The following is an 8890-nucleotide window of genomic DNA, read 5'->3' as shown; positions in this document are numbered from 1 at the left end:
AACTGTAGTTCATGCTTTGGTTAGATGGCGGAATTTACTGTTAGGGCGTCGGTTTGAGCTACATAGTGATCACCGCAGTTTGCAGTATATATTCACACAGCCGAACTTGAATGCTCAACAGCGGAGATGGATGAAATTCTTTTGCGAGTATGATTTTGAGGTTCGTTATATTTAGGGGAAAGAGAACATAGTGGTAGATGCTTTGAGTCGTAGGCAGCATGAAGTTTCAACATTGTCCCTTGGAGTAGACTTGAGAGAGAGGATTCTTGGAGTTCTTCCTCAAGATACTTGGTATCAGGGTGTTAGAGCCGTGATAGAGTCTAGAAGGCCTTTAGAGGGTAGATTTTCTAGATATAACCTTGAGGCAGATGGACTCCTTCGTCACCATGGATAGATATATGTACCTCCTTTAGAGGATCTTCATGTTTTGATCACGACTGAGGCCCATCGTGCACCTTATTCAGCACATCTAGGTGTCAAGAAGATGCACGCAGATCTTAGACAAATTTATCATTGGGCTGGTATGAAACATGACATTGCTGATTTTGTGTCGAGATGTTTAGAATGTCAGTGAGTGAAGGCAGAGCATCAACACCCGACAGGGCTTTTACAGCCTAATTTGGTACTGGATTGGAAATGGGATATTATTTCCATGGATTTCATTGTTGGTTTGCCTGTCTCTTCTCATTGTCATGATGTTATCATGGTGATTGTTGATAGATTGACCAAGGTTGCTCATTTTGTTCCTATTCGAGCTTCCTATATGACAGCAGTGGTGGCATGAGTCTTATTGGAAGATGTAGTGAGATTGCATGGGATTTTGAGGTGGATCATCTCTGATAGAGATCTTGTCTTTACCTTAGAATTGTGGACCTCACTTCAGCATGATTTGGGGACTCAGTTGAACTTTAGTTTAGCGTATCACCCAGAGAGAGATGGTTAGACAAAGCGAGTGAATTAGGTTTTGGAGGACATGCTTCACATGTATGTTATGGACCAGTAGTCACGCTAGGAGGATTATATCTATCTAGTGGAGTTTGCTTATAACAATGGATATCATAGCTCCATAGGTATATGTCCCCCTTCCAGGCATTATATGGTCATCCTTGCCACACTCCTTTGAGTTGGGATCGACTAAAGAACATGGTGCTTATAGGACTCGATATTCTTCAAGAGATGGAGCAGCAGGTAGAGCGGATTTGTGAGCATTTGGTTGCTGCACAGGATAGGCAAAAGAAGTATGCACATGCTCATAGGGTAGATCGTCTGTGTTCTATTGGCGACCATGTATTTTTGAGAGTGCATCCGCAGAAGAGTCAGATCCGTTATGAAAAGGGTTCTAAGTTGGTGCCTCAGTTTGTTGGGCCTTTTGAGATCATTGAGAGGATAGGACCTGTTGCCTACCATTTTGCCTTGCCACCGAGTCTATCCCACATCCACAATATCTTTCATGTTTCAGTGCTTCGACCTTATCATCTTGATGTGACACATGTTCTTGATTGGAACTCTTTGCAGGTCAAGGATGGACAACTTTCCATGGAGCCCATGTGCATTCTTTAGCGTCAGGATTTGATCCTCAGGGGTCACACCATCGACTAGGTAAGGGTCCTATGGGACCCAAATGATGAGACCTCGATGATTTGGGAGGATGCAGCGAAGATGAGAGAGTTGTATTCTTATTTGTTTTAGGCTTCCAGGACTAAGCCTAGTTTTTTGGGGGGAGAATGTAGTACCCTTCCTCGTTTGAACTTACTAAACTCATATTTTATTATTGTTTACTTTCAATGGATACATTACCATGATGTGTTATTCAGACTTATATGACATTATTTCATGCTTTATCTGGATATGAGATGCATAATTTATTTGCAGTATTTTAGTACTTGTGATTTATGGTATTTTATGGATTATTTCTATGTACTAACACTTTACTTTATCTATGCAATGTGGAATTATATGTCATGTGTCTGCGAGTGTATTGGATGCAAGGGGACGATTTTACTTCACTCATTCCGGTGAGACAGGGAACATCATGATTCTCCTTCAGTGGTGTGTATGCCGTGTTTTCTATATTATATATATGCATGCGTGGTTCGGTGATGCAGGTTATTGCAGGTACAAGTACTGGGTAGGTACGGGGTATAGTCTCCACCTGGCTTCAGAGGTTTGAGCATGCCTTATATTTTCCGATGGAAGTGGAGGAGATAGTAGTTGACCCTATTTTATTCAGTTACACTCATGAGAGTGTCATCAGTTGGTCGTCCTGTCAGTTTGTTCGGCCTTCGTATTGTGTCGTTTGATCTTTTTATGAGTATTTGCTTGAGGTTTGTTCAGTTTGTGTGTTTTAGTGTATTTAATTAATTAATTAAATTTATAGATTTATCTCATAGTTGGTGTTCTTGGGAATTATGTATTTTATGCATTGAGATTATAAATTTAGTTGATTGAAAGAAATTGTTAAATTAAGTTGCAAGCTGCATAATATTAGAAATATATTTTATTTAAATTTTAGTGAAAAATAAATTAGATTAATTTCATTTATTGTTTCCTAGAATTTTAAATAAATAAAAGAATAAAAAAATAAATAAATGAATAAAAGAATTAATTAGAATTAAAGTATTGCTTTAATTTCTTTATTTAGAAAATTAATTATTTGCATGAGAAAAGAAAAGAAAGAATAATGATTTTTAATTATTGCATGTTAACTTATCCTTTGTTAGAAAATTAGAAAATAAAATAAAGTTGCTTTTATTACTAAATTTAGGTTTTTGGGAAAAATATATTAAACCTAGAATTTTAGTTTAAAAAAGGGGAACACGTCTTTATTTTAGGGATACACATGAAACAGGTCAGAGATTTAGGTGAAGAGAAATTTATTTGGAAGCTGGTTGAAGGATTGGTTCTCTTCTACAAATTTCTTCCAGGAAAGCTATACCAGGTTGGGTGGCTTCGTTTGATTGTTTGTTTTAAAGAAAATATTTTATTTCTTTCTTCTTTCTGAATGATGTGTGTGTTAAGATGTTTGCCAAATCTTAAATCTTGTCTGATTATTATTTATTCTTGGTTAAAGTTCATTCCTGAAGTTAATTTTTGGTTTATGGAAAGAAGTTATTTCCTGGGTGTTTTTAGATTAAAATTTTGAGAAAATTGGGAAAAGTTATTATGGCAAAATTTGCCAAGATTTTTATGTGCACGAAAATTGCAAGATTTAGGAGGAATGGGGTTTTACCAAAGAAATAATTCCCTCTTGTTTGATTTTTGGCTATGACAGTCTTTTTAATAATTGTATCTCTGTGAAATTATTTATTTACTTTAGAAATAAATTTAATTATTAATTAAATTTATTGGGTTATTTAAGTTTTGGGAAAATAGTTTATTTAATTATTTAAAAAAAAATTGTATTAAATAAAATTCTGTGAAAGTGAATTTTATTGGAATTGGAAATTTATTTTTATATTATTGTATTTATTAAAAGAAATTAATTTTTTTTTAAAAATATATAAAAACAAATAAATTAAAATACACATCAGTAGCCACTACCGACGGTAGTATGCTACCGGCGGTAGCATCTACTGCCGATGGTAGCACGTGTTACCGTGCAGGGAGCAGGGTTATTTTATATTAAATTTGCTTTCCTAGAAATATTGCGTGCAAACTGAAATATGGAGTTTCGGATTTCTGTGCAGGTTATTAAACTAATTTTTTAAATTAATTCATTAGATATATATATATATATATATATATATATATATTTATATATAAATGTATATATATATTCATATATAAGTTTATTTTTTTTATGGGCATTATGTTATTTAAGTATTATTTTAATACTGTGAAAGTTAATTCATGTGTTTATATATATTTTGTAATATGGTTATAGGTATATGTATATATATATATATGTATATGTATATATACATATATATGTATATATACAGATATATGTATATATACATATATATGTATATACACATATATATATAGACATATATATATATATACATATATATGTATATATATATATATGTCTATATATATATGTGTATATATATATATATGTATATATACATATACATATATATATATATACATATGTATACATATATATGTATATATATATATATATATACATATATATATATATATGTATACATATGTATATATATATATACATATGTATACATATGTATGTATATATATATATATATACATATATATACATATGTATATACATATGTATACATAATTTTAGATTCTATATTTATGTTTGAAAATACATTAGGAGATTAATTTAACCTTATTGGACAAATGACAAAACTAATTTCTTTGTATTAATATAGTTGTATTTTCTTATTTTCTGGAAAATCTTTAATTGCAAGTTATTTATGCCTTTGGCTGTTTTAAGAAAAGATTACCTGTATTAGGGTCTTGTGTGAATGGTATTTGGAGTCAAGCTTAATTTTGTTGCAATTCTGGTTGAGTTGTCATTATGTCATATGTTATTATATCTCCTTAGACAGGTGTTGTTGTGTAACCTTGTTGATGCGAGCCATTGTGTGTTTTGTTCCAAATGGTCAATCCTAGGTTAGTGATTGTGTATCCTTCACCCGTGGTATGTCAGGATTAGTTATGGCTGTCTATTTCACCATAGGGTTCTCGTAGAGAGACCTTTCCTGTTAGTTTCATATGAGAGGGAGTGGATTTCGAGCGGGGGCTACGCTTGAAGTGGATGGTAGGATAACTTGTCGAAAGTCAGTTAAAAAGTGATAACCTAATAATTGATTAGGGGGTGGGTAGAATAAATATTAATTAAGATAATGTACATCGTGCATAGGTGAGTGCTAGTATAGGGCACATAATATTGCAAGAAGGCCTGGAATGGTAAACTTACCACCTTGTCTTCACGAAAGGATTGGTAGGGTCCGCATTAGACTTAGATGGAGCTGGAGGTTCGGGAGAGGCTACAAGGATAACCCAGGACGGGGGCCGGGACCTATGGAGGCCTACCATGGTAACAACCATAAGACTTGCGATGACACTCTCTCCTTAGAGTCACTAGTATTTGTGAGTTGAGTCACATGGATGTTTGTGGAGTCATGTAGTTCTTTCATACTTGCCTTACTTTTCTTGCTTGAGGGTTTTCTACTATCTCCTAGCATGGTGGGGTGGTTCCATTTCGGGATCACATGGTCGGGTGGTAGTGCCTCTTTCCATCGTTTGTTCTAGATTGTATCTTTAGGTGAGGAAAGGCTTCGTTGGTGTTTCTTGGTTTGTGGTTCATGTACCAGCTCTTGTTCGTGATCATTGTTTAGTTGAGACCTTGTGGTCATTGTGTCAGACTTTTATGTAACCTTGATATTTTAACTTTTGGATTCTATGGTATTTTTGGAAGCCATGTATTTATGGATATTGTAATATTATGTGGATGGAATGTATGTTAATTTAGTTGCTTTAATCTTTTGTGTTAATGGTTTATGGATAATTGAATGCATTGGAGTACTTGATTCTTTCATTATGGAATTTAGATGTATGTGTAGTTTTAATCATAAGCATTTAATTTACCTAATTAAATGGACAATTGGATTAACCATGATGTTAATATAATTTGTGATTTAATCTTCGTTGGTAACCCTTAGGAAATCATGTGTTATACTTCCATTGTGTTATTAAATGTGCTACAGTTATATTTAATGCACTTAATCTTTTAAAAAAAAATGTTTCACCCTTTAGTTGCCTAGATGTGTTATTTTTCTTTAGGTTTCCTGGCAGGGCATTACATTGGACCCTAGCTTGACCCACAATTACACTCATGTGAGTGTTGTCAGTCGATTGTCTTTTCCGTTTGACTGGTATGTGAGTCAGAGTGCTTTAGTGTTTCGTCTTGTGAGTGATCATTTGAGCATTCCTCGTTTTGCATGTTACCATTTATTTAAATGGTTATTTAATTGAGTGGATGATGCTATTTTTGTGTTGGCGTAATTAGTTGATTATTATGCCCTTAAGTTTATTTATTTAATTAAATAAATGATTGCTAGAATTAAATGGTTAAAATGGCTTATTTTATTGTGCTATAGTTGTATTATTATTTTGTGAAAAGAAATGAGTATTTGCCTTGCCATTTAAATGTGGAATGATTATGTTGAAAGAAAGTATCATGGAAAATAGAAAGCAAATAAAAATAAAAGCTTTTCCTTTTACCTTTCCATTTGAATTTTATATTTTATTTTGGTTGGAAAATAATTGTTTTTGGAAAAGGGTAAATCTGATTTCTTTTACTTTTTAAATAATTTAATCTGACTGGTTGGAAAAACTTCTAACCTAGAAAGTTTAGGTTGAAATATATTTTTTCCATATATTCCTGGGAGTTCACGAGAAGAAGGAGACAAAATTTTGAATGAGAAATTTGGAAAACGATTTTGGAAGAGGAGGTGGAGTTGGATTTGGTTTGCAAGATTGGGATTCTTCCATCAATTTTCTTCCTGGTTTGCTTGAAGGTTGGATAATCTCTTCTTGTTTTGAAATTTAATTTTGAATGTTATAGTTGCTTCCTATATGTTGGAAAAATGTATATCTCTTTGTAAATTCTTGTTGAATGATTGGAATGAAAGAAAGAGTGTCTGCCGTTGATGATTTTGTAGAATTCATATCAAATGGGTGTATGTTGAAAAGAAATGATTCATCTTTCCATTTGCTGTTTGTTATTTGTTGCAAAATCAAGTTCTTAAATTATCTCTTCTATTTGTTATAGAAAGGAATAGATTTAGTTTTCTCTATGTTTTCTAGTATCTATTTGCCCAATATTTGGGGTTTATTATGGGAAAAATTGGTTATTTGCCTCTTGCAAGATGTAAGGAATTCTTCTTGTGTAATGGAAGTAAAGAAATTTGTCTAATCCTTCTCCTATCTTTTAAATTCTTCTATTGTTGCCCAAAATCTTTATGATAGGGGCTCTTGTGTGTCATTAATTTGTAAATTTTTCCTTATTGAAAATAATCCTCTCATAATTTGGATTTTTGTACTGTGTATGAGCTCCCGCAAAATGAATAGGCAATGTATTGATTTTATATTATATTGTTTTTAGAAATTATAATAAAATTATTTAAATATAGTTTTACCCCCTGCCCATGTGGTGGGGTTGGTAGTGTCTAGTTATGTGGTAGCAGCACTACCAGTTGGTAGAGCTGCTACACGGTAGCAACACTACCAGTCGGTTGTGGCTGCTACCGGTGGTAGTGCCTGCCACCAGTGGGTAGCGTCTGCTACTATCGACAACAACACTATTGCGGGTAGGGCCTTGGCCCACCGCATACCCTTTTCTCCCTTTGCGGTGCCATGGAATGTGTTGTGATTTATTTTATTAAAAGCTATGAGATTTAAAGTTGGTTTTAATGTTAAATTTTAATGTTAGTTTATAAATTAATTTTTATATTGATATAATAGATTTATCTATTGAAAATCAAAGCTTTGGATATTAATTTGAATTGGTAATTTTGGATGTATTTTTGGAAATGGATTATATGTTTATATAATTCATATTGTTATCTGGTTGAATAATTAATATGGATTTTATTCTTTATTGGTGTATTGAATTTGGAAATTAAATAGAAGTGAATGTATCTGAATGATGCATTAAATGAAGGGTGTTTTATTTTCAATCAATAAATTTGCAAGTGTTTATGATGCTGATTTTCTCAAAGATTGTCTGAGTGCGGACTTAGTGAAATTAGCTTTCCTTACAAAGAGTATTATTTGTGTTATTTCTTTTCTTTGGTTTAGTTGTCCTATTGTGGCGTATTTGGTACCTTTTGATCAAGTGATGTATGATGACCTCATTGTCTTAACCATGTAATGTCTTTTCCTTATGGTTAACCAAGAGTTAGTATGTCCTTGTTTGACCACTTGTAATTGGATAGTGGTGTTATGGCTGTCTGCTTCGCCATTAGGTCCTCGTGGAGTGACCATGTTTGTTTAGTGTCCTTTGAGAGAGTGGATTTCAAGTGTGGGCCGCGCTCGAAGTGGATGGTAGGATAACCCCTTGAAAGTTAGTTAATAAGTGATAATCTAATAAATTGATTAGGGGATGGTAGTTATAACATTATATCAGATATTGTACCCCGCGCATGGTTGAGTGCTCGTATAGGCTCAAGATGTAGTGGGAAGGCCTAGAATGGCAAACCGACCACCTTGTCTTCACGAAGGGTTGGTAGGGTCTGCATGAGACTTAGATGGAGCTAGAGGTTCGAGAAAGGTTACCAGGATAACCCAGGATGGGGGCCGAGGCCTATGGAGGCCTACTATGGTAACCATCATAAGCTATGCGATGACACTCTCTCTTTAGGTTCACTTGTGTATTGTGATGTCGAGTCACTTGTGTATTATGATGTCGAGTCACTTGTGTATTGTGATGTCAAGACTCTTGTGTATTGTGATGTTGAGTTACCTGGAATATTGTGGAGTCGTATTGTGTTGTCATGGAGTCGTATTATTCTGTCGACCATGTCATGCTTTTTCTTGCTTGAGGGTCCTCTTCTATTTCCTAGCACGGTAGGGTGATTCCAGTTTGGGATCACATGGTCGGGTGGTAGTGCCACTTTGTATTGAATGTTCTTGTTCGTACCTTCATGCAAGGATTGGCTTCACAGGTGTTCCGGTGGTTCGTGACTCTTGCTCTATCTCATGTTGGAGACTATTATTCTTTGGAGACCTATGTGGTCATTTGTATCAAAGAACTTATGTAACCTTGTATTTGGTTAAGTTGTAATCTTTATATGTATTTTGGGAGCCAAATATTGGAGGATCAATGTAATCCTAAGTTTTGGATGTTATCTTTCAGCTTTCTTTATGTTTGGTGTAAATTATTTATTGAAGAGAAATTATATTGTATCCT

Source organism: Cryptomeria japonica, chromosome 4 (genome assembly GCF_030272615.1).
Source record: "Cryptomeria japonica chromosome 4, Sugi_1.0, whole genome shotgun sequence".
Classification (NCBI taxonomy): Eukaryota; Viridiplantae; Streptophyta; class Pinopsida; order Cupressales; family Cupressaceae; genus Cryptomeria; species Cryptomeria japonica.
The sequence above is the reverse complement of the archived record's forward strand: the minus strand, read 5'-3'. Positions refer to the sequence as shown.